Below are 26,547 nucleotides of genomic sequence, written 5' to 3'. Positions count from 1 at the left end.
TAGATACTGTTCTTCTATTGTTCTATTCAAAAAACACCCATTTAGGGCAAAAAAATATATTTTGCAGTGTTTCCTCCATATCTGGATGTGTGAGATATACACTTTAGATACTGTTCTTCTATTGTGCTATTCAAAAAGCACCCATTTAGGGCAAAGAAAAATATATTTTGCAGTGTTTCTTCCATATCTGTACGTGTGATATACACACTTTAGATACTGTAGATGTGTTGGCTACCTCGTCCTTCTCCACCTCCGCTTCCACCTACACCGCCACATCCACTTCCACCTCAACCCCCTACTCCATATGGACCTCGTCCTCCTAAGTCAAGATTATTATTTTTTTATTTTTATGTATTTTATGTTATTTTAAGTTATTTCCCTATCCACATTTGTTTGAAGAGTACTTACCATGCTCTTACCAAAATGTTGCTGCCATTTGCAGCCCTCTAGCCCTTTCCATTTCTTTTTTAGAGACATTTTAGTACTCAAAAGTTCTGGTCCCCATTGACTTTTTTTCGAAGTTCGGCCGAACCAGTCGAACCCGAACATCCAGGTGTCCGCTCAACTCTAACCATGACAAATACCTCATACGACTGAAATTGAATTATTACTCCCAAAATAATAAGGCAGGCAAATTGATGGCCTCTGTACTACGTCACCGCAAAGAACACAAAAAATTGATAGATAAATTCATCATAAATCTGGAAAAGCATTAAAAAAACTCACTAGAAATAGTAGATGCTTTCTCAGATTATGTTGGAGAATTTTACAACTTAAAATATTGCAAGGATGCTTTGCCCGAAACAACCTTTCCCCAGCAAAGGGGACTCACCCCCAGCAACCAGCCCAGGCGGGAGCGCCAGTGGATCGGAGAAGCCAGGGCGGGGGCCGGGTATCTGTTAGGGGGGGTTGGGGTAGGAAGGGGGGGAAAAGAGAAATCGCTAAACACTAATCTACAAATACAATTAGAAACAGTAAGGTGGCGAGATAGGAGTTATGCACGCACTAGATGGTATAGGAGTATTAACCGAAAAACACGATTACAGTCAGATTTATTGTTTTTTACACACCATAGCAGAGGGAAACCTTGTTTTTCTTCCTTTCGTTGTTTTAGTAACTGTAAATATAACTGGTTTTTGTAAGTCTCAATGAATAAGGTAACAAAGAAGGGAGTATTACTTATGACATGGAATATCAGGGGTTTAGGAAACAGAGATAAATGGAACGCAATGTTTAGATATTTTGATAGGCTGCAACCTCAGATAATATGCCTACAGGAGACGCATCTGCGGTCTGATTCTATCCACCGGCTGAACTCACGCAAGTATCCAAGGCAGTACCATTCCAAATACTCGTCCTACTCTAGGGGGGGTTAGTGTAATGGTGTCTGTAAACGTTCTGTTTGAATGTATACAACAACAAGTGGACGAAGAGGGCAGATACGTTCTCCTGTTATGCAAACTTAATTAGTTAACATGTATTATTGCTGCAATCTATTTTCCCCCCGTTTTCACCCCTGAACCCCTGAGAAGGCTGGCACAATTCATGGCTCTATACCCAGATACCCCTGTACTAGCATTGGGGGACTTTAATAGCATTTTGGATCGGGGATTAGATAGAATGTCTTTGATACCTAAGGCGTCAGGTCAGATGGTTGGAAAAACTATGTTTGCTCTGCTGCTCTCAGAAGTAGGACTCCGTGATGTGTGGAGGGAGAGACATGGTGATGAGAGATGTTACTCGTGTCACTCGGCATTGCATGGCGGGCTTTCTTGAATAGGCCTGGGCCTTGGTAACGATATATTAATGCAAAGGGTAAGGGACTTGGCATATGAGCCAAGATTATTGTCGGATCACTCTCCATTTTGGGTTAGACTGGATGATACAGTTGCAACGGGTCGCCCATTGTGGAAAGTAAACCCATTTTGGCTGACCTTACTCCCATCCCCAGATGGGACGGTAGGCATGCTACAGGAGTATTGGCAAATTAATAGGGGTACGGAAAATGCAGGGGTGGTATGGGATACATTAAAAGCATTTTTGAGGGGGTGCCTAATTAGGGAAATATCGGGCATTAAGACTTGCTCTAGGGAATGGGAAGATAAAGTCCGGGATGAAATGAAAAACAGAGAACAAGCGTTGGTAGCAGACCCTTCTCAGAGTAACCAGGATTCCTGGGTTGAGGCACAATCTTTGTACAACTCGGTACTGTTGTCAGCAGCGGAAAAGAGGAGATATTTCCACCAACAGAGTCAATTTGAGGAAGGGGAAAATACGGGACATATCTTAGCACTGGTAGCCAAGGAGCAAAGGGTTTCCTCGAACATTTTGGCTATAAGAGTGGAGTCCGGGGAGACACACACTATTAGCTCTGATATCTTAGATGACTTTTATGAGTTTTATAGGGAGTTATATTCCTCCAAGACCAAGAATGAAGGTTCGAAGATGACCTCATTTTTGCAGGGCTGCCCTATCCCCCAACTGGCTGAGGAGGATAGGGAGATGTTAAATCTCCCTATCACACTGGTAGAACTGAAGGAAGCTCTGGAAGGGGCTGCGCAACATAAATTCCCTGTGGAGGTATACTCTCAATATGGAGAGGTCATATTGCAGCCCTTGCTGGAAGCATTATTTGAAGCAGAGGAAAAGGGAACTCTACCTGACAGTATGCAGGAGGCCATAATTGTATTACTTCCTAAACCAGGCAAAGATAAGTTGTCTCGAGACTCATACCGTCCAATCTCGTTACTCAATACGGATGTTAAACTTTTAGCTAAAATTCTGGCTAAAAGGTTATCGCAGGTTATAGACAGGCTGGTGCATCAAGACCAGTCTGGTTTTATACCTAACCGGTCAACAGCCGATAATATAAGAAGACTATATATGAATCTGCAGGTGCCGGTAGATAATCCAGGGGGTAGGGCTATTCTGTCACTGGATGCTACCAAAGCGTTCGATAGTGTGGAGTGGCCCTACCTCTTGGAAATATTAACTAGGTTTGGACTGAGAGACAGGTTTATAAAATGGGTAAAGGTGCTCTACTCCAAGCCTAGAGCCAGACTCCGAGTTAATAATAACCTTTCCCTCCCATTTGAGTTACATAGAGGCACCCGGCAGGGATGCCCGCTATCCCCACTGCTGTTCGCCCTGGCAGTTGAGCCGTTGGCGATACTGCTTAGAAATACATCAGAGGTGGTCGGGTTTTGCAGCGGCCAGAGGGAGGAAAAAATGTCCTTATATGCAGATGATATACTTATATATTTAGGTGATATGGCAGTGTCGCTGCGCACAGTAATTGAGATAATAGGAGAATTTGGAAGCTTCTCTGGGTTCAATATAAACTGGTCCAAATCAATATTAATGCCCATAGATCCATTGAGGGAGCAGTTACCCGTGGGAGCCGAGCAGATTACCATATCAAGTAGTTTTTGCTATCTGGGGGTGGTAGTTTCCCCGGATATGGCTGAATATCTTCAGCTGAATCTGGGTCCACTACTGGCAAAGCAAAGCGAGAAAAGTGACAGCTGGTGCAAACTCCCCCTATCAGTGGTAGGGAGAGCTAACTAAATTAAAATGGTGTGGGCTCCACAACTCCTATATATCTTCCATAATTCACCGGTATGGATAGCAAATAAATGGTTTAAAAGAATTGATACCCAGATGCGGGAGTTGATATGGAAGAAAAAGGTAGCCAGGATTAGCTTAACCACTTTACAATATGGAAAAGATAGGGGGGGACTGGCGGTACCTCACCCCAAAACGTACTTTTTAGCCTCCCAGATACAACAACTGGCGGAATGGGGACGGGAAGAAACAGAGGATCCAAATAGAAACCTGGTGACAGGTACTCCTCCCTTATTAAAGGCAGCCTCCCATCTTGAGATGGGCTTGCCCAGTATGCCACAGGCAGCACCCACAGGAACCCTCCTCAGAAAGGTATGGGGGGAGCTACAGAAGACTGTGGGGACAGAAGGGGTGTTACCATTAACTCCAATATGGAACAATCCTAGATATTCAGAGCTACAGGATCTAGTAGGCTTTACCTCCTGGAAAAGGAGGGGAATTTGGTTCTTTTCACAGCTGTATGAGGGTGAGGTACTGAAAACTTACGAGCAACTGTGTAGAGAATACCAATTAGCCCCACAGGCTTCTATCAGTATCTCCAGCTCCGGCATGCTCTACAGAAACAACAACAAACACGATCACTGGTGGTGACTCCACCGTCACCCCTGATGACGACGGTTCTGCAGGCAGAAGCTTGGAGTGGACTGATAACAAAAATATATGAGGGATTGTTAGCAACAATTCAGAGCCATGCCTCCCATAGAAGCCACAGGAAGTGGGTGGAAGACATTGGGGAGATAGACGAAGACCAGTGGGAGAGGGCGCTTGAATCTGTCCCGGTGGTGTCTGTTTCTGCATCGCACAAATTGTCGCAACTCTTTATTTTACACAGGGCCTACAGAACAGCGCCACAACTACACAGATGGGGAAGACGGGACACCCCTATGTGCCCAAAGTGTAAGGTTCAGCAGGGGGACTTCATACACTTGATTTGGAGATGCCCAAAGCTTCACAGATATTGGGAGGAAGTATCACAGTACATCACTAGAGTGGCACAGGTACCAGTCCCATTGGATCCCCTAGTATACTTGTTAGGGGCCATTGATCCTAGAGAGTATACAAAAGGAAAGTACTATATGATAACAAGATTGTTGTATTTGGCAAGAAAACTTGTTGCACGTTATTGGATGGCCCCGGGGGTCCCCACAGGGAAGCAATGGATTGCTTATGTTAACTCCTTGTTGGGTAGAGAACACCTGGCCTACAAAAGAAGGAAAACAGAAGGTAAATTTGAGGAGACTTGGTACTCCTGGTTGAGAGATGAGAGTGTCGCACCACCAAAACTGGTGATGGATAGATTCTCTATGTAGAGTGCAGAGGATAGAGGGGGGGTGGGGGGGAGGGGGTGGGATATAAAAATATAGAGACGTATAGTGGATCATAAGAGGAATGTAAAAATGTTGTACAGTCTATGACAATTGAAATGCAATGGATGCCGATTAGGCATATTTATGTATGAAATAAGAAAAACAAGTAAATAAAAATGGATTAAAAAAAAAATATATATATATTACAAGGATGCTATCCAACCAACATTAAAAGACATTACAGTATTCTAAGACAAAGTGAACGTACCCAAAATTGACTTAATACACTTGACGCACTAAATCAACCCATATCATTAATGGAAACCCAGAAAGTTATAAAAGACCTTCCGCTGCATAAATCGTCAGGTAATGACGGTCTATCCAAAGAATATTACAAAACATTAATTAATATTTTAGCTAAAGCCAAATGTTGCCCGAAAGAACTATTAGAAGCAGTAATAATTACTCTCCCGAAATCTGACAAAGACTTGACATCTCCTTTAAACTACCAACAAATCTCGTTGCTCAATTCGGACATTAAAATTTATGGCAAGATATTGGCCAATCGTTTGTTAGAAATAACCCCTTATGTGGTCGACTCTGACCAAGTAGGCTTTGTTAAGGGTCGTCAAGCCCCGGACAGCATGAGAAGGATGATCAATTTGATTAACTACGTTGATAATACACAAACGCCTTCTCTGCTCCTAGGTCTGGACGCAGAGAAGGCATTCGATAGAGTGCATTGGAACTATATCTCCAGGACTCTTGAGAAGTTTGGATTTTCAGGATTTATCCATGAAGCAATTATGCTACTTTATACACAACTATCAGCAAAAGTTTCCACCTCTGGAATGTTGTCTAAGACTTTTAACCTCACGAACGGCACCAGACAGGGTTGCCCACTCTCACCCATTATATTTTCTTTGGTAAATGAACCCTTAGCTGAAACCATTAAGTCCAATGAAAATATTTCAGGAACCCTACTGGCAACAATATTGTGACAGTCTTCCGCCTCATATGTCTACATTGGAAGCTGTGTATGCCGATATACTTTCCTCCCCTGGGTGTGCTACACCACAAGCTCTGTTGACTTATTGAGCGTATGCCTAGTTGGATTCAACAGAACTGGTAAGCCTCTCTTTTTTATCAGTGGTGGAATACCTACAGACAACTTTTTTATTATTACTCACCTTGGAGAGTCACTTCATCCACTGGAAACACTTTATGGACTATAAAAAAACTAGGCACTAGCACTTTTCGTCATATGTAAATGTGTCACTGTTCACTATATATTTTATTGAATGACATTATTTGATTTATATTCTATATTTGTTGTATGCACCACAGTGACTCTCTGCTATTAATACATGTTTGAGTAGCAGGTGTTGACGTTTATCATATTTAGCGCTGCACTTCTTTTTTTTTTCTATGAGAATAAACCAAACTGCAACATCCTGCTTAGAGCATTGGGACAACTCCCAGAAAATATTGAATAGCTGGTACCTTACAAATTAGCTAAAATATATTCATCTACATCACCACTATGCTGGTGTTGTACGGATCAAGTTGGTTCCTTAGTCCACATTTTATGGAGTTGTAAAAATCTGACTAGTTTATGGAACTCGATATCCACATTCATTGCCTCTCTCACAGGCAACTTGTTAAAACTATCACCTGCTATTTGACTGTTTTGTCACAAAAGAAAAAACTTTCTATAAATAAAGATTATAAAAAAACAATCTATCACCTGCTATGACCCTTTTAGGTATCAACCTTGACACTTTCTCATTTCAATACAGAATATTAATGGTGAATATTCTTATAGCGGCTAGACTTACCATAACAAAAATGTGGAAATCAATTGAGGCCCCTAACCTGTGTGATGTCATTCTTAGGCCTCGTACACACGATCAGTCCATCCGATGAGAGCGGTCTGAAGGACTGATTGTAACGGACATATGCATGCTGCCTGGACATCGATAATCTTCATGCAGGGAGGACTACAAGGAACTGCATGGCTTGTCACAATTGGATGTACCACATTGTATTCTGAGCTCAAAGGGTTAATTGGATAATGGTCTCTTTCACTGCTAATTGCTAATGTTCCCTTTGCATAGCTAATGAACTCTCTTTTTTGTGTAGGTAACAGCCCCCCTGTGAGGTGTAGGCTGATGGGGATTATGTGTGAGTGATAATTGTTTTAAAGGTTAATTGAATTCTATTGTCTGATCGAGCTAAGTAGGAGCCAAAACGTCTAGCGGCTGATTGGCTCAAGGGAATGCCATTGTTTCAAAGTATGTGTATTGAAGTCCCCCCTGGGGGGGGGGTGTCATTTGTTTCTGTACAGTTTGTAACCAGATATAAGGAAGAAAAATGTGGCATTAAAAGTCAGTCCTGCTTGACTCTGCAAACGTAGCCCGTCTCGTTTCTTGAAAGGGCGTTCGATGGGATATACCGGCGGTACCTGCATATCGCAGTTTGCCAGGGAAAAGGACGTCTCCAACGGCTGAGACCCTCTCACCAGTGGGTAGGTAGCCATTACATTGGTTGGCAGCGGTGGGATGGTCCTTTTATCCAAAAAACAAGTGCTGAATGGAGTCGCAGTACGCCAGGCTGAAAAGATCCACACTAAAAGATCTATTGGAGAGTCGTGGTAGGAGCGCCAGCAACAGACCACGGAGGGAGCTGATATCTGAACTGCTGGGGCTGGACGAAATGGATGGATCCATGGAAGGAACTGAGCCCCTTGCACCGGTCAGCAAAGAAGATGTAATTACTGGGATTGTACAGCGGAGATTATCCTTGTATCCAGAAACGTCCGTGGAACTAATAAACCAGCTGTTCCGGGAAGCAAGGGAGGAGATACAAACGAAGAGGGGACAAGAACTGGAACTGGTAAGAGCGAGACAGCCCATTACACCTGCAGTTCCTACCCCCCCACCTGCTGCTACAGGAAAGAAAATACCGTTCACTGCATTTAAAGCTTTTGTAGAAAGTGAGGAGGAAATCGATGGATATTTGGCGGATTTTGAGAGGCAGTGCTCACTACACCAGGTCCCACCAGACCAATGGGTCACTATTTTGTCGGGGAAATTGTCGGGTAAAGCCAATGAAGCCTTTCGGGCTCTCGCTCCAGAGGATATTTTACAATATCAGCAAGTTAAAAAGGCGCTGCTAACCCGATACACCGTAACGCCAGAAGCCTACCGCCGGCGCTTCCGGGAGTCCAAGAAGGTGGCTGTGGACTCCCACATGGAATGGGCCAACCAGTTACAAAGGGTGGCATCCCTTTGGGTCCAAGGGTGCAAGGCCAACACCGGGGAGGAAGTATTGCAGCTGTTCCTAATGGAACATTTCTTCCAAGACCTGGCCGCAGACATACAAGACTGGGTACGAGATCGCCGTCCCGCTAACTTAAACGAGGCGGCTCGGCTAGCAGATGAGTACGCGGAGACAAGGAAAGTAAGCCAGGGTACTATGCGGCTGGCTCAGAAGGTAGAACCGCGTACTCCAACCGTCACCCCACGCCCAGAGTTTCGGGCTCCAGTCCCACCACGTCCTCAGGGGCCTAGCAACTACCACCGGGATTCGCCTAGGGTGACGTGCCATCACTGCAGCGACACGGGACATATTGCTCGTTATTGCCCTTTGAGAGCTACAAATAACAATTGGAGACGCACAACACCCAACACAGAGGTCACTCCATCACGTCCCTCTGCGGCCCACTGCCTGGAGACCGAGGGGGGCCCTGAGGAATGTCTGGGAATTTGGTATGAGGCAGACCCAATACAAGCGGCCTCTCCGGATAACCGTCAGCATCACCGTCAGGAGGTACGAGTGAATGGACAAGTAGCACAAGGCCTAAGAGATTCTGGGACTACTATCACTCTGATTCAAAAACATCTGGTAAAGCCAGAGAACGTGTCCACTCGCACAGTTGCCGTCCGGGTCGCAGGGGGTGCTGTATTTCGCGTACCCACCCCCCGGGTGCACTTAGACTGGGGAGCCGGGTCAGGAAAGACCACAGTTGGTATCATGGACAACCTACCTGCCGAGGTGGTGCTGGGCAACGACATTGGCCCTCTGACTTCGGCTTATTTACCTACACCTGCTGCTGCTTGTCCCGTGACCACCCGCATTGCTGGAATCAACCCACTTGCTGCTGAGAACCGGGTAAGACTACCTTCCCCGACATGTACTATAGATCCGGCACAATATCACAGTCTAAAATGGGAATGTGACAAGTTGGCCAGTGAGAAATCAGAGATGCACCGACACTATGTCATGTATTATGAGATGTCCCGTGGCTTGAACATTGAAATACACAAACAGGCGGAAATTGTCAAAAGATTAAATGGGATTTGCATCCAGGTGGTGCCGTATCTGTCCCAAGAGCATCAGCAACAGGTTTTGGGAGCCATTGAGAGAGCAAAGCAAGTGACTGTTCCAGAACTGAATTCTATTATTCACCGTCACCATCAGCTACCGACCTGGTAAGCCAATGGGAAGGCCGACGGACTGTCCAGGCAAACGGAACTTTTACCCTAACAGCAGACCGGACATCCCCAAGTTGATCCGAAAAGGATCAATCCGGGTCTGCCCGAGTGTTCCACAAAAGGGGAGTAGTGTAACGGACATATGCATGCTGCCTGGACATCGATAATTTTCATGCAGGGAGGACTACAAGGAACTGCATGGCTTGTCACAATTAATGGATGTACCACATTGTATTCTGAGCTCAAAGGGTTAATTGGACAATGGTCTCTTTCACTGCTAATTGCTAATGTTCCCTTTGCATAGCTAATGAACTCTCTTTTGTGTAGGTAACAGCCCCCCTGTGAGGTGTAGGCTGATGGGGATTATGTGTGAGTGATAATTGTTTTAAAGGTTAATTGAATTCTATTGTCTGATCGAGCTAAGTAGGAGCCAAAACGTCTAGCGGCTGATTGAAACAATGGCATTCCCTTGAGCCAAAGTATGTGTATTGAAGTCCCCCCTGGGGGGGGAGTGTCATTTGTTTCTGTACAGTTTGTAACCAGATATAAGGAAGAAAAATGTGGCATTAAAAGTCAGTCCTGCTTGACTCTGCAAACGTAGCCCGTCTCGTTTCTTGAAAGGGCGTTTGATGGGATATACCGGCGGTACCTGCATATCGCAGCTTGCCAGGGAAAAGGATGTCTCCAACGGCAGAGACCCTCTCACCAGTGGGTAGCCGTTACACTGATGGTCCGTCGCGCCTACACATCATCGGTTAATTAACCGATCGTGTCAGAACACGGACACTTAAACCATGTACGTCGGCACTATAAAGGGTAAGTTCAAATCCAATGGCGCCACCCTTGGGGCTGCTTTAGCTGATTTTGTGTTAGTAAAAGACGATTCGCGCTTTTCTGTCTGTTACAGCGTGATGAGTGTGATATCTCCAAAACGAACGCTAGTTTTACAAGAACGAGCGCTCCCGTCTCCTCATTTAGTCTGAGCATGCGTGGATTTTTAACCGATGGTCGTGCGTACTAACGATCGGTTTTGACCTATCGGTTAGGTGTCCATCGGTTAAATTTTAAAGCAAGTTCCTATGTTTTTAACCGAAGGTTAAATAACCTATGGGGCCCACACACGATCAGTTTTGATCAGACTGTTGTCCTCTGGCTATCCTATCGTGTGTACGAGGCCTTACAGTCAACACCCAGGCATACTATGAATTACTGTAAGCACCTAAAAATTATAACGTAATTCACTTTAAGAAGCACTGGCATGTATGGATCCTAAAGCATCTACAGTATTAAAAGACTTGTATGCTCATTCTTAAGTACCACTAGGTAGCCTGTTGGTATCACTTATTCCTTGCAGAGACCTATGCTGATTTAATTTCCTGATTGGTTTAACTCGCTAGAATACATTGATTTACTAGACAACATCCTGTTCTCTCTTTTGTTTATTCATGTTAGAATAGACCTGTTCATAGTTTGCTCCCCTAGGGGTGAATAGGTTTATTCTTGGAGGTTTACTAGCTAGATACTGAATTTAAAGATATTGGGGCAAATCCACAAAAACGTAGCCTAACTTAACTTTTACCATTTAAGTTACACTGGCGGAAAATTTCTACCTAAGTGCCCGATCCACAAAGCACTTACCTAGAAATTTTCGGCCGTGTAACTTAAATGTCTCCGGCGCAAGGCGGTCCTCTTCTGCAGGGGGCGATGACAATTTAAATGAGGCGCGCTCCCGCGCCGGCCGTACTGTGCATGCTCGTGACGTCATTTTCCCGATGGGCAGCGCGCGAAATTACGTTACGCCGGGCTTTGTGGATTGCGACGGGACAATAAAGTTGCGTCGGGTAAAAAAAAGGTTCCGCGCCGAAAAATAAAATTCAAAATTTAAAAAAAATAGCGGCGATCGAAAAAAAGGTCTGTTTTTACAAGGTGTAACTAGTTTACACTTTGTAAAAGCATCCCTAATTTTACGTATGCAAACGTAAACTTACGCAGAAAAAACAAAGCTGAAAAGCTTTGTGGATCTCCGTAAGTCCTCATTTGCATACGCAAAGCGGCATTTCAACGCCTAAGATCTGACAGTGTAAGTGTCTTACAGATGTCAGATCTTCTGCCTATCTTTGGAAAACTGCTTCTGAGGATCAGTTCCAAAGATAGGCACAGGGATACGCAGGCTGAACAGCAGTTCCGCCTGCGTATCCCTTTTGAGGATTTGGCCCATTTATTTTACATCATTCTACTTTTAGTACAAAAAATCTTTAGCCATTTACAATACCTGGCTCCATGTGGGAAAATCAGGCTCCTTCAGGAACTCCGGTTGTTCTTCCGAAAAAGGCTGATCTTGGCTGCAGGGAAGGCTGGAGGGTTGGCTGCAGAGAAGGCTGGAGCTACTTCTGGGGGGAAGGGTTGAAAGGGATTCCCTTGCTTCCAGATGATCGTCAAGGAAGTGTAGCTGACTGAAGTACCACAGATTAGGCTTGTAGAGCTGATCTGCAGCTGCTCCTGACCTCATTGATTTTAATACTTTATTTTGTTCAGTACAATATGTGCCCCTAATGGTCCCAATTTTTTTATTGACATCCTTGATTGTTGCTGTGGGGATCTGGGTTTTCACAAATGTAAGCAGGCTCTCCAGTGGTTGCTTCCTGGCTTCTTTGTTTTTATTCGTATTACTTTTGGTCTGCCATAAAATTGGAAGATCCTTCCACCTTTGCAGGAACTCTGCCATAAAGTTATGGTCCTTGAAGACCTGCATGATTTCTGCAAGTCAAAAACAAGCCAAAAATACTAATGTCAGTCAAGCCTCTACTACTAATCTTTCTCACCATATATTTATCAACAAACTCATCCGCTGATCAGTCAAAAAAACGTTACGTACCCTTGATCTACACATTTGTTGCTTCCGCCTTCTTCCACACACTGAACGTCGTTTTGACCCATTTCGATTACCGTTATATACACTTCACATGCGTGAAGCTCTGCACGTTTTCCCCGCCCCTGACGATCGTTCTAGTAATTTCCCCGCCCCTTCTCGCTCATCGTAGTGCAAGACAACAGTGGCAACCTCAATCGAGGAGGAAATCCAGGAGGAACCACACACCAGATCCTGGAGATACAAGGCCACGAACATGGCGTTTAAGGAGATGGTTGAAATGGTGGCAATATTGAGGAGGGAGGATTATGATGCAAAACATGGCCCATACAAAAAGCCTAATCAGGTCAAGGCCAAAATAATGGACAAAGTGATTAAAACTCTGCACAAAAAATTTGGGGTGTGCAGATCAAAAGAACAACTCTGCAAAAGATGGTCTGACATCAAGTTGAGGGAGCCGGAGCAATACCACAAAATTAAAAGAGTTATCAGAAGTAAGTAATTTTCCTGTGTACTCAGATTATTACTATCATGGTGCTTCATGTGCTTTTTCTTTAATGTAGTACAGTTCAAGATGTCAACTTTCATGTGCGTGGGCACAATAATCGGTCGTAGGAATCATCATTCATTCGCTCACTAATAATAATACAATGTTTTTGTCTGATACAGTGTTAACTAAATTTGACCATGCCTATTTATACCTTTTGTTTCAATCTCATAAGGCTTCAAAGAGCTTTGAGACGGGAGCCTAGGAACTCCACACCTCCAACCCAAGACCCAAAACTGCGGGATATGGAGGAAGAAGTGGAGGAAGTGGAAACTGGCACCATAACAGGTCAATGTCATACACCACTGATTCAGGTAATAGATGTAGGCCTGCATATTTATAATACATGGTGTGTTTCTAAATTTTAGGTGCTTTTCTGCCTGTGGAGCAAGAAAGATTCACCAGTCACAGTGCCCAGATGGTAATCAACGAAATCATGGTCTGCTCTCGTAACCTGGGTGTGTGCAGCATCTCTTCAGTACAGGCAATTGTGCTGTCTGATTGAGGGCCCCGCCCCCACACTGGTCAGCTGACGTGACGTTGGGGGCAGTCTGGTGCATTTGCTGGACGTATTTAAGCACCTTCCCAGCTCTTCAGCCAGTGGCCATTTTCTATGCAGGCCTTACAGCGGTCACTAGCTGTGGCCATCCTACTCGCATTCCAGGTATCCTTTGTTAATTTTAATGTATTTGTTATGCCCTTATCCCCCTACTATGTGGGTCACTGTTTGATGGACCTATTCATTCATTCATTACAGATACCTACCTGTACTATAAGGATACACTACAATTTTACTTTACCCATGGTCGCTGTGCTGTCTGGGAGGGATGCTTTATGCGCTCTGCTGTTTGCCTGCTGGTCTGCCACCTCTGTCCCGGGACAGGCATATGTTTGGTCTTAACTGTATTTACATTACCACTTTGACATACTATGTAAGTAACCAGAATTGACTTACTACCTCTTTTTTGGTGGATCCAATTTTAATACCTTGATCACTAATCAAATCTGTATTCCAGATATCCCACTACATCCGCCCCTGATGAGTGTTTTTCATATACACGAAACGCCGCGTCGGGCTTACAAAGATGTAGCTATATGCGTTTATGGGACCCATTCTGATCAACCAGTACTTCTATGATCTATTTACATTTTATACTTCACCTATTGCGTGGTTATGCCCAACCTCTATGTGGCTATATATGTTGTCATGGACTGTTATTTATTTAATGTATTTTTATATCAATTATTGTATTATGTATGAAATGTATGTTCTGTACTTTTGTACAAGTTATTTGTTTCTACCAAATATTCTACTTTCTCAATACATGAACATTTCATCTATGGCTTGTTTCATTACTTTGTCCCCATTCAGCCCACTGTTTCATTTAAAGTCCCAAATTCCCTTTGTTGCAATTTTTGCTCTCGTAACCTGGATCACATCAACCAAAACCTGCTCCAGATCAGGCAAAAGAGGAGCAAAGACTTAAAAATATCATAGATGTGCTTGGGAGGGTTTAAAAGTTGAATATGCCAAAAAAAATCTTTTAATTTTGTTTGTTGGTTTGATTGTTTTTTTTGTAATGTTTTTAATTGTTTTTAGTACTATTGTACATATTGAACTTTACAAGTTACATAGTTCATGCGTTATAGCAAGATAAATAACCAAAAGAAAGAGACATTTAAAATGTGAATTAAAAAGCTTTTATACTCAACAATGTGTGGCTTCTTATATCAATGTTGCCTAAAAAAAAGTGCAAAGGAGAACCTAGGAGAAAGATAAAAGAAACCCAAAGAAAAAAAAACAAGATGTTTTCAGTAAAAAATATATTTTTATTAAAAGCTAGAACATTCAAACCTCATCAGGCATTGCAATGGCCCCCCTACCCATAAAATACTCCAAATACTGTTGGTGGACATCATGGCCGCTTTGGGGGGCCAAGCCTGTTCCAGCTTCCTGGGCCGGCAATGCCATTTCAGAATGTAGTGTGGCCTCAGGCCCAACAGAAGCTTAATAATTTGCTGATTTTTTTTTTTAAAGTTATGAAGGATTCCACTTGTACTCCGCCAGATTAATTGAGTTCATAAAGAGACAGAAATGGCATTTTCCACCACCCTTCTGGCTTTGGCCAGCCTGAAATTAAACACCCTTCTCTCAGTGGTGAGGGTCCTTTGGGAAAAAGGCCTCATCAGATGGGGACCGAGCACAAACACCTCATCCGCGATGAAAACAAAGGGTAGTCCCTCTTCATTCTCTGCCGCAGGTGGCAAGGCCAGGTCATCTGATTGTAGCCATTGGGTGAACTCCATCTGGGCAAAAACTCTGCCGTCAGACATCCGCCCATTTTTCCCCACATTCACAAAAAGGAGTTTGTAATTGGCAGACACCACCGCCATCAGCACAATACTGTGGAACCCTTTTTTATTAAAATAATAGGATCCCGAACGGGGTAGTGGCACAATGCGGACGTGCTTGCCATCAATGGCTCCTCCCCAGTTGGGAAAGTTCCAACGCTGTGAAAACTCTGATGCCACATTCTGCCATTCCTGCAGCATAGAAGGAAACTGTGGAGCCAAACAAAAAAAATTAATACTTTAAAACATAAACATTGCAAGCAGATTATCCAAAAACATTCTTGCCAACATTAATTTGAAGGAGTATTTTAAGACAAAAAAAAGGATCACTAATCAGATTCCTCAACCCCTCTGATGGCCCAATAAAATTATTTTATGGGGGGGGTTCAAGATGAGTTGGGGACCTCAGAAAAAAAAAGGCTCTAGCACTCTGTCTAAATTAGAAAAATAAAATAAATGCACACAATTTAGGGGGGAGGCAGGGCCGGATTAACAATGGGGCTGATGGAGCTGCAGCTCCAGGCCCCTTTCTCAAGATAGGCCCATTTGCCCCAAGAATTTTTTTTTTTAAGATCGAATTTGGGGGGTTGTAGCTCGATGACCGGAGGTCACAGAAACCCCACATTTAGGGGTAGGCATGGGAAGAGCTACCCCACAACTGGTTAAAATATGTGACGGCTATCATTTATGGTTCTGGAGATACGGGCCTGCTTGCACAGCCTGTCAGAAGCTACATACAGAGCGGCCAATATTAATACAAGCTGACACACTACAGCAGACTGATAGGATCACAGTGCTTATAATAATTATTTGTATATTACTCATGGTAATTAACCCCTTGCCACCCAGGCCAATTCTGACACTTCTCTACTACATGTAAAAATCATTTGTTTTTTGCTAGAAAATTACTCTATGGTGGTCTTTGCACTTTTTATGTTGCACGGTATAGAGCTACACGATTCTGGCTAAAATGAGAATTGCAATTTTTTTGCTTAGAAGATAGATCACGATTCTCTCACGATTGTTGCGGCGTAACATCTTTCACATTAAAACAAAAAAAAAAAAAAATGGGCTAACTTCACTGTTTTGTTTTTATGGTTTTTATTATTCATTGAAGTGGGAAAATGCAGTGTGACATAACATATTGCAGCAATAGCCATTTTATTCCCTAGAGTCTCTGCTAAAATATATATAATGTTTGGCAGTTCCAAGTAATTTTCTAGCAAATAATATTGCTTTTTAACTTAAGAAACAAGTGTTGGACTTTAAGTGGTTAAATTTAGTTACAATGTTAGTTAGTTACAATGTTTCATTTTGTTTACAAACTTCGCAGACTGCCCAGATTTGTTCTTTACACACAGAAGTGTATCCCTTTGATCTAAGAAGGAAGTGTCAGTTACAATGTTTCTGTTAAAAACTTGGCAGACTGCCCAGATATTTTCTTTTGACAGCTGAAAGTCTCTCCACTTGTTATATGAAAGAATCAGCAAACTCTGCATTGGAGATCGTCAGGGGGGTTGAATCGAGATCACGATTTTTTTAACGATTAATTGTGCAGCTCTAGCACGGTATTTGCGCAGCAATTTTTCAAACATGTTTTTTTGGGAAAAAAAATTTCATTCATTAAAAAAACAGTTAGTTAGTTAAGTTAGCACAATTTTTTTTGGTATCCTAAGCGATGCTTTACATTTTTTTAGGTTACATGTTTAGAGTTACAGAGGAGGTCTAGTACTAGAATTATTGTTCTCGCTCTAACGATCGTGGCGTATGTAACCTGTGTGTATCTGGCTCTGATACTACCAGTGCCTACCCAGCCACTGACTAGTATCTCTCCCCAGCATGTCCCCACACACCCTCTCACCTGCTGACCTGTGGATGGGGGAATCACTCCTGCAGTGTTATTGTGTTCTGCCAGTGCGTACAATGATCAGTGTTGCTAACTTTAGCTGGCAGCACTGATTGTTTTAAGAAAAAAAACAGGCTGGTTGTACTCAAGTTGATTAATAGATTGACTTGTGTAAAACCAGCTAGCCCATACATAGATTGACTATGGCTGGTCTCTGCATAATTGGCGTAATTTCAATCCATGTATGACCCGCTTAACCACTACTCAGTCCCTAAATATCCTTCCACTCCTGTACATAGTGCTCACTGTCATACTCTCCACACTCCTCTCCTGTACATAGTGCCCACTGTCATACTCTCCACACTTCTCTCCTATACATAGTACCCACTGTCATACCCTACACACTCCTCTCCTGTACATAGTGCCCACTGTCATACCCTCCACACTCCTCTCCTATACATAGTGCCCACTGTCATACCCTCCACACTCCTCTCCTATACATAGCGCCCACTGTCATACCCTTCACACTCCTCTCCAGTACATAGTGCCTGCTGTCATACACTTCTCTCCTGTACTTAGTGCCCACTGTTGCACCCTCCACACTCCTCTCCTATATAAACTGCTTATTGTCATACCCTCCACACTCCTCTCCTATACATAGTGTCCACTGTCATACCCTCCACACTCCTCTCCTATACATAGTGTTCACTGTCATACCCTCCACACTCCTCTCCTATACATAGAGCCCACTATCATACCGTCTACATTCCTCTCCTGTACATACTGCCCACTGTCATACCCTCCACACTCCTCTCCTGTACATACTGCCCCATCATACCCTCCACACTTCTCTCTGGTACGTACTACCCTCTGTCATACCCCCTCACTCTTCCTGTACATACTGCCCATTGTCATACCCTTCACACTCCTCTCCTGTACATAGTGCCCACTGTTAGACCCTCCACATTCCTCTCCCTCACCTGCACATACTTCCCACTTATATACCGTCCATACTCCTCCCCTATGTCGCTTACCCACAAAAACAGTTCTTTAAAAATATACTGAATATCCTCAATGTTACCAGCTCTAGAATAGACACACTTTTGTTAGTTCAACTAAAGGAAATATCAGTTCTCATATTTGTTCTGCCCCATTATTAGTACTCATTTAATTTTGTGATTACTACTATGATGTATAGAGGAACATCGGGGATCTCAGCTACTCTAAATATAGCACTTATATAAAAAAGTGGCCCTGAAAATATTTTTTAAATGTTGGCAACTGTGCACTTAGGCACTGCCCAAGGGCCACCGTCCACCGGGTCAGTAGGGGGCCCCATGAGAGGCTCCTGGGATCCTGTGATAATAAAGCGGTAGTAAACTTTCCTGACATTACTACTTTTTAGAGGCCCTGGGGTAGATTATGCCACAATGTACAAGTATGCACAGCATATTAGCACATTAGTGTACACTTACATTTTCAGACTGAGCCCTCCAGTGCTGCGATGAATCAGGCGGGGCCTGGACACTTCCATCTTCACCCGGTCTTCCTTCTGGGTTCTGTGCCTTTTGGTCACTTGCCTTGGCTGGGCTGCGTTCATGTCATTCCCACGCATTTATTTATTATTTATTACACCCCATTCACACCTCCGCGACAAAACCCCCGACGCCGGCCGCTCGTGCCGCTGGAGGGGAGAATTCCCATTGCTGTCTAAGAGATGGTTCACATCTCATAGACGCCGTACACCTGCGGCATGAAAAAAAGTCCCGGACCCGTTTTTTCAGGCGGCATTGGCGTTCGGCCATACAAAGCAATAGGAAGGATTTGTAAAAAAAAAAGTTACACTATTCGCGGCAAAATACGCCGCGTACGCGGCGTTACTTGTCGCGGAGGTGTGAATGCAGCCTAAAAGGCCCCTCCAAAATCCTCAGCACCAGGCCCATGATGTTCTTAATCTGGCCCTGGGGGGAGGGTCAAGCACTACAATGGAGCAGACAAAATACTTTGGGAAGTGACTAGGCTAGGTATGTTTGGGCCCAGGATAGAATGCTGGAAAGGTTGGCTAGTGGAAATATGCATGTAGGCCAAAAAAGGCGCATTAAAAGCTTACAGAATGCATGGGGACAAAGGGGACATTTACAGCATATTACAATCATGGTAATTAGGGACTAATGAAAAAAATACTATACATTAGCAATCATTAAATACATAGAATGTGAGGTTAAAGGAGAAAACTTACCCTAATATAACGGTGTCCTGCCTGGCAATATAGGGGGACACCAAAGCCAAGAGATGCTGAAGAACAGGGTCAGACATCCTAAGAAAATTCCTGTAGTCATCAGGGTTATTCTCTTGGATCTCCTGCAGCAGAGGCATGTGACAGAATTGGTCCTGCTGAAGCAACCAATTCTTGGTCCATGAACTCCTCCTCACCCTGTTCATGGACCGGAGCCGGGATAAAGCAAAAATCCCAGCACCAAGCACAGCACGATCGCGGCGACGAGAATGTTCCCGCAACATGGCTAGAAAACGGTAGTCTGATCAGAGCGAACTAAAAGAACACACTGAAGAACAGCAAGGCCTCTGAAGAACGACCTGAAAAACAGTAACGAGCAGATAAGAACACACTGCAAAAACAGATACGAACTGACTACAAGCACTGAAAGACAGATACGAACCCACAAGCACAAACTGAACACCAGAAAACAATCTTTAAAGCAGGAAGACTGAAAAGCAAGAATCGTCTCTCACCAAACTTTTACTAACATGCGGTAACACGAAATCAGTGAAATCAGCCCAAAGGGTGGCGCCATTCGGATGGAACTTCCACTTTAAAGTACCGTCGTACGTGTTGTCGAACGTGTTGTACGTCACCGCGCTTTGCTCGAGCATTTTTTTCACGATCGTGTGTATGCATGGCAGGCTTGACAAGAATCACGTCGAGAAAAACTTCGTTTTTTACATGACATTAAAAACGGTCGTGTGTACGCGGCATTAGATAAACAAGGAGAGGAGTTAGTGAAAAAAGAACTGGAACAATACTTTATCATAAACGGAACTAGTGAGATGGCATATGATACCCTGTGGGAGGCCCACAAAGCATACATAAGGGGGGTCTTGATCTCACTAGGTGCCTGAAAAAAAAGAGAAAGAATAAAAAAGAGGAAAAAAGTCATAGAAGGAATATATATTTTAGAACAGAGGCATAAAAAAAGGGGGAGGACAAGAACAAGAACTGTTACAAGAGTTAGTAATAAAAAGGGATGAGCTGAAGGAACTGTTAGAATATGAAATAAGGAAAACCTATAATAAGATCGCTAAGGAAAGATACCAATGGGGAAACACGAATAGTAAGTGCCTAGCAAGGATGTTAAGAAAAAAAAAATCTGTGAACTTTATAGATACAATTCAAAATAAAAAGGGGGAAATTGTCCATAATACAAAAGACATTGTGAGGGTCTTCCATGAGTTTTATGAACAACTATATACTCAGAGTGGACTAGGGGAAGAGCGGCAAAATAAAGAAAAAGAATATTTAACAAAAGCCAGGATCCCCCGGATAATAGAAGAACGAGCGTTATCCCTTGGTTTAAAGAAATTCTGACCCCGAAATTATGTAAATATATGAATGGCTTGGGTATAAGATATGAGATGAGTAAGGAAGGTCTATTAGCATCAATCACCATTATTGCAAAAGAAGGCAAAGATGACACCAAATGTTCTAATTATAGACCGATATCACTCCTGAACACAGATACAAAATTATTTGCAAAGATCCTAGCAACAAGAATGAAAGAGTTTATGACGGAGCTGGTCCATCCAGACCAGGTTGGGTTTGGATGTAGAGGGGTGGGATAACAGAGTGAGAACACTCCTACTCCTTCAAAAAATCAGAGAGGGAAGGGTCCCCGGTCTACTCCTGTCAATAGACACCGAAAAAGCATTTGACAGGGTAGACTGGGGATTCATGATGATCACACTAGAGAACATGGGAATAGACCCCAGAATGATGCAGTGGATACAAACATTATATAAAGGGCCTATGGCCATGGTAATAGTTAATGGAATATTATTAGCCCCCTTTGAGATGAAAAATGGGACGAGCCAGGGGTGTCCCCTGTCCCCGCACTTGTTCGTATTAGCACTGGAACCACTTCTGGCAATGGTATGGGGGGATGAGGATATAGAGGGCTTTAGGGTGGGTGAAGAAGAGCATAAGCTAGCCGCATTCGCAGATGATGTATTTTTTTTATATATCTAATCCCCGTATTACGATGCCCAATCTTTTGAGAGCATTAAAAGAATATGGAGAACTTTCTAATTTTAAGATCAATTCAAATAAATCTGAGATATTAAATATTAATATGAAAGTAAAAGAGGCAAACATTTTACAAGAATTCCCATTCCCATGGAGAGAAAAGAAAATATTTGGGGATTAAATTGACGGCTTCATTAAAGAAATTATATCAAGCAAACTATATCCCACTATTGGAGGAAATTAAAACAGAAATAAAGAGATTAGAAGTATGCCCTCTCTCATGGGCAGGTAGGATTAACGCTTTAAAAATGATAATATTTCCAAAGATTATGCACAAGTTTCAGATGCCCCCAATATATTTTAGAGTACTATAAACACGAATTACAAAATTAATATGGAATAATAGAAAACCTAGAATAGCACTGACGACACTTCAGAAAGAAAAAAATCAAGGGGGATTAAGTGTGCCAGATTTACAAAAATATTACGAGGGAGTATTGTTAACACGGGTGATAGAATGGGCGAAAATAATTAACGAGAAAAGATGTGTTAATATTGAACACGTGATGGCTAACACACAATTAGGAAGGGATATATGGATACCTCCACAATTTAGGTCATTGGGGGGAAATACACATACACTGACACAGATAGTATTAAAAATCTGAGATAAGGCGCACAAGAAAAATAAATGGAAATATAATTCACCACTGATAGCATTAAAGGAAAATAACTATTTTGCACTGGGGAAAAACTCAATGGGAGGGAATTGGATTAAAAAAGATAATGCACAGTTAAGGGACATAATGCAAGGGGGAACAAATATGCACCATACAAGAAATAAAAATAAAAAATAATTTGATGGATATAAACGAATGGCAGTACTTTGAGTTCAAGCATTTCATAGCGGCACTCCCTCATCCGCTAAGAGAAGGAGATGACTTGACACCGATTGAGCACCTATGTAATACGGAGAAAACTTGTGGGAATATATCCCGAATATATAAAATTCTGAGCGAAGTGGAGGAGTTGGAGGTACCAACATTCATAAAAAACTGGGAGAAGCAACTTGGAAAACGAGGAAGGAATCAAGAAGTGGGAAGAATCCTGAAACTTGTACACGGATCAACAGTAAATAATAAGATGATGGAAATTAATTACAAATGCATATCTAGGTGGTATAGAACTCCTGATAGTCTGGGGAAGTACCAAATAGGTCAAGTGTTGGCGGAAGTGTGGACAGGTGGGAACGATGGCCCACAAATGGTGGGGATGCCCCAAGATAGAGATTTATTGGAAGGAAGTGTTAAGTTATATTAAAGAGATTACTAAGACATGTTTATTTCATTGAGAAAAAATTCCGATAAAGGAATATAAAAACGAAATGACAATACACATGATGAATGCTGCAAAAAGTTTAATACCGAACAATTGGAAAGAAGTAGAAAGTCCAAAGATAGGTAAATGGTTTGATAAGATAGAAGAGATAGGGAATATGGAATATCTAAGACATTGCTATGAAGATACAAGAGAGGGGTTCTCAAAAAGATGGGAAGAGTGGAAAAAGGTTAAGTTAACAAAGAAATATGGTGAAATTAGGAGCATGTAGAGAGGTGGAACAGGGTTCAGGGGGAGGGTAAAATAGAGAGACGGGTGCTAGGGTTATTTTTTTTGGGGGGGGTGTAGTAGAAATAGTTAGGGGTAAATATGGTAAAGTATATTTTCATTCGGGTGAAAAATGTGTTGTTTTTTTATGTATGTGTAATATAAAACTCAATAAAACATAAAGTAAAAAAAAAAAACGTATTTTAAGGCAACAGATCACAACTCCTATATCCCCACTATGAGCCATCCTTTTAGACCTTGGTTAGATAATATTCCTAGAGGACAAAATATGAGGATAAGAAAGAACTGCACACAAGAAGCTGATTTTAAATTGCAATCTGAGGCCCCGTACACACGGCCGAGGAACTCGACGTGCCAAGCACGTCGAGTTCCTCGTCGAGTTCTGGGATGAAGCCGCCGAGGAGCTCGGCGGGCCGCCTTCTCCCATAGAACAACAAGAAAATAGAGAACATGTTCTCTATTTTCTCGACGAGCTCCTCGGCGGCTCCATCGAGCCAAAACTGTACAGACAGAGTTTCTCGTCAGAATCCGGGTTTTGACCGAGTTTCTTGGTGAATTCTGCCGAGAAACTCTGTCGTGTGTACGGGGCCTCAGATGTTAAGCAAGATGTTCAGAGATAAAGGGTACCATGATGATTTCCTGATAAAAGAAATAGTAAGACCAAAACTATGGATAAGTAAGATCTACTAAAAGACAGTACTAGAAATGATGGAAGCAACAATGATATGGGCACATGTATTGTTTTAGATTTAAATCTACAAAATAAGGACGTGGAAAAGATTATCTACAAATATTGGGATGTTCTGAAGCAGAATGTTCACCTTAAAGTAAGTTTGTCGGATACACCTAAAATTGTATATAAGCGACCACCCAACCTACGGGACAGACTGGTGCATAATGTTGTGGAAACCGCCCCCTCATAAGACCTAAGATGTTTTGGGACATCAAGGGCTTTCATGGCTGTGGACGGTGTTACAGCTGTGTAAGGGTCCCCACTAATGTTAGAAAGGTAAAATAATTTTCTAACCCTGTGTCTAAGCAAACATATACTAATAAGGACTTCATTTCATGCGAAAAGGTGGGCGTAGTTTACGCAGTAAAATGCCCATGCAACTTGATCTATGTTGGCAGAACCATAAGGGCATTGAAGGACCGCATGGAAGAGCATGTTAGAAATATTAGGAAGGGGCTTGACAAACATTTTCTCTCTGTACACTTTAGGGATGTCCACAATAAAAGTTCAGTTGGCATTCAGTTTTGGGGTGTAACGGTCAGGGGTTAACACCGTTTACGATATTCCATTCCACCAACCCAAGACAGCTTATCCGACATTCCACAATCCAGCAGACACGATCCATATGGATTTTCCCAGAATAACGAGACACAAGCTCTGTTCTCTGGTTCCAAACGAATTAATACTTTAATGGTAAACTCAGGCTGGTTATATACAGTTACAAAGCATGCTGCAGTAATCACAGGGACAATAACACACTCCACCCACAACATCACACACAGGGGTGCTAACGAGTCCCCCTCAATCCACATCTTAGACAGACTTTCTGACTCTGCGATAAGCTATTCCCAGCTGCTACATAAAACACATTCCTTTAGTAAACATAATTGACATGCTAATCCACTACACCTGAAAGGTCAGACATCTGACCTTTCAGACTGCCAACACATATCTATCATCAATAGAACTTTCACACAATTAGCTAGATTCAGGATGGCGAGCGCATACTTGCGGCGGCGTAGCTTAAGGCATTTAGGCTACGCCGCCGTAAGTTAGCGAGGCAAGTACATGATTCACAATGTACTTGCCTGCTAAGTTACGGCGGCGTAGCCTAAAGCGGGCGGGGGTAAGGGCGCCTAATTCAAATTTGTCTGAGGGGGCGTGTTTTATGATAATGAGGCTTGACCCGACGTGATTGATGTTTTTTTTTAACTGCGCATGCGCCTACATTTCCCAGTGTGCATTGTGGCTAAGTCCGCCGCACGGGCCTATTGATTTAGACGTGGACGTAAACGACGTAAATCCCTATTCACGGACGACTTACGCAAACGACATAACATTTTCAAATTTCGAAGCGGGAACGGCGGCCATACTTTAACATTACTATTCCATCTATAAGATGGAATAACTTTAGGCCTGATAAAGCATTACGTAAACGGCGTATCTGTACTGCGTCAGCCGGGCGTACATTCGTGAATAGGCGTATCTAGTGATTTACATATTCTACACCGACCGCAATGGAAGCGCCATATAGCGGCCAGCCTAAATATTGCACCCTAAGATAGGACGGCGCAAGCCGTCGTATCTTAGATAGGTTTAAGTGTATCTCTGTTTGAGAATACACTTAAACTTAGGTCGGCGCAGATTCAGAGTTAGGTCGGCGTATCTACTGATACGCCGGCCTAACTCTTACTGAATCTAGCTAAATGAAAGGTTCTTGAGAGGCAGACTTAATTAGCACAATAGACAATAGAATGCAAACACAGCAAGCTTTTATCACTACAGCCAGGTAGACTTAATTAGCACCTCAACAGTGTATGTTCCACATTGAATGAGCCACTCTATTGACCTGTTATGTTCAGAAGGAACAACTTGTAATATTTCAAGATATCCTGCAATACATGAATTATCATTACTGTCCCATCTCATGTAATCCGAGATATAATTTCTCAGTCATCCTATGCCCCTATTGGACATAGGATGACCCTAGACCCAAGAGTCATTGGTGAAGCTCTTCCTTCAAAAGTCTCTGGGTATCACGGGCCATTCCGTTACATAGGGTATTGAAGCTTCTAAACGCCACTGGTTCTAATTTTGTGAGGGAAATCAGTAAACGTGAATGTAGTCCCTGAACAGTTTCTGATAATATTATTATACTTAAAGCGGAGTTCCACCCAAAAGTGGAACTTCCGCTTAATCCACTCCTCACCCCCTTACATGCCACATTTGGCCTGTAATTTTTTTGGGGGGGGTTAGGGGCTTCAGTAGGAGTGGGACTTCCTGTCCCACTTCCTCCTTCCGCCTAGGGACCGCTTAGGCGATATGTCATATCGCCTACGGCGGCCCCTCCCTGTAAGCGATCACCTGGGACACATGACAGGTCCCAGGCGATCGCCTGTCCACTCAGGGAGCGCTGCGCCGTTCGCGCATGTGCAGTGAGTGCCCGGCCGTGAAGTTGAAAGCTGTGCCCACAGTTACAATGGAGGCGCCGGCGGAGAAGGGGGGGAGAGGAGCGAAGCTCTGCTGGGCGGCGCGGCGCTGGACCGTGGAACAGGTAAGTGTATGTTTATTAAAAGCCAGCAGCTACACTTTTTGTAGCTGCTGACTTTTAATAAACATATAAAACAGCTGGAACTCCCCTTTAAGGTTTTTTATGGAATTTTTATAATGAGTTTTATGATATTTTTATGATATTTATATACATATCTTTTATATTCATCTATATCAATTAGCCTAGAAATTATATCAAGCAAACTATATCCCACTATTGGAGGAAATTAAAACAGAAATAAAGAGATTAGAAGTATGCCCTCTCTCATGGGCAGGTAGGATTAACGCTTTAAAAATTATAATATTTCCAAAGATTATGCACAAGTTTCAGATGTTCCC

At 42.9% G+C, this 26,547-nt stretch overlaps 1 protein-coding gene and 1 long non-coding RNA gene across 2 annotated transcripts in view; both read left to right on the top strand.

Annotated features, from left to right (window-relative positions):
• Positions 1–26,547, top strand: part of OGN (osteoglycin) — a 515,507-nt gene that overhangs the window by 428,740 nt on the left and 60,220 nt on the right. The window lies entirely within an intron of this gene.
• Positions 13,474–13,901, top strand: LOC120945435. The gene is made up of 3 exons (XR_005750572.1): positions 13,474–13,507; positions 13,601–13,775; positions 13,860–13,901. It is a non-coding gene; the product is annotated as an uncharacterized LOC120945435 (long non-coding RNA).

This window comes from Rana temporaria, chromosome 7 (genome assembly GCF_905171775.1).
Source record: "Rana temporaria chromosome 7, aRanTem1.1, whole genome shotgun sequence".
Classification (NCBI taxonomy): Eukaryota; Metazoa; Chordata; class Amphibia; order Anura; family Ranidae; genus Rana; species Rana temporaria.
This window is presented reverse-complemented; position numbering and strand designations above follow the sequence as displayed.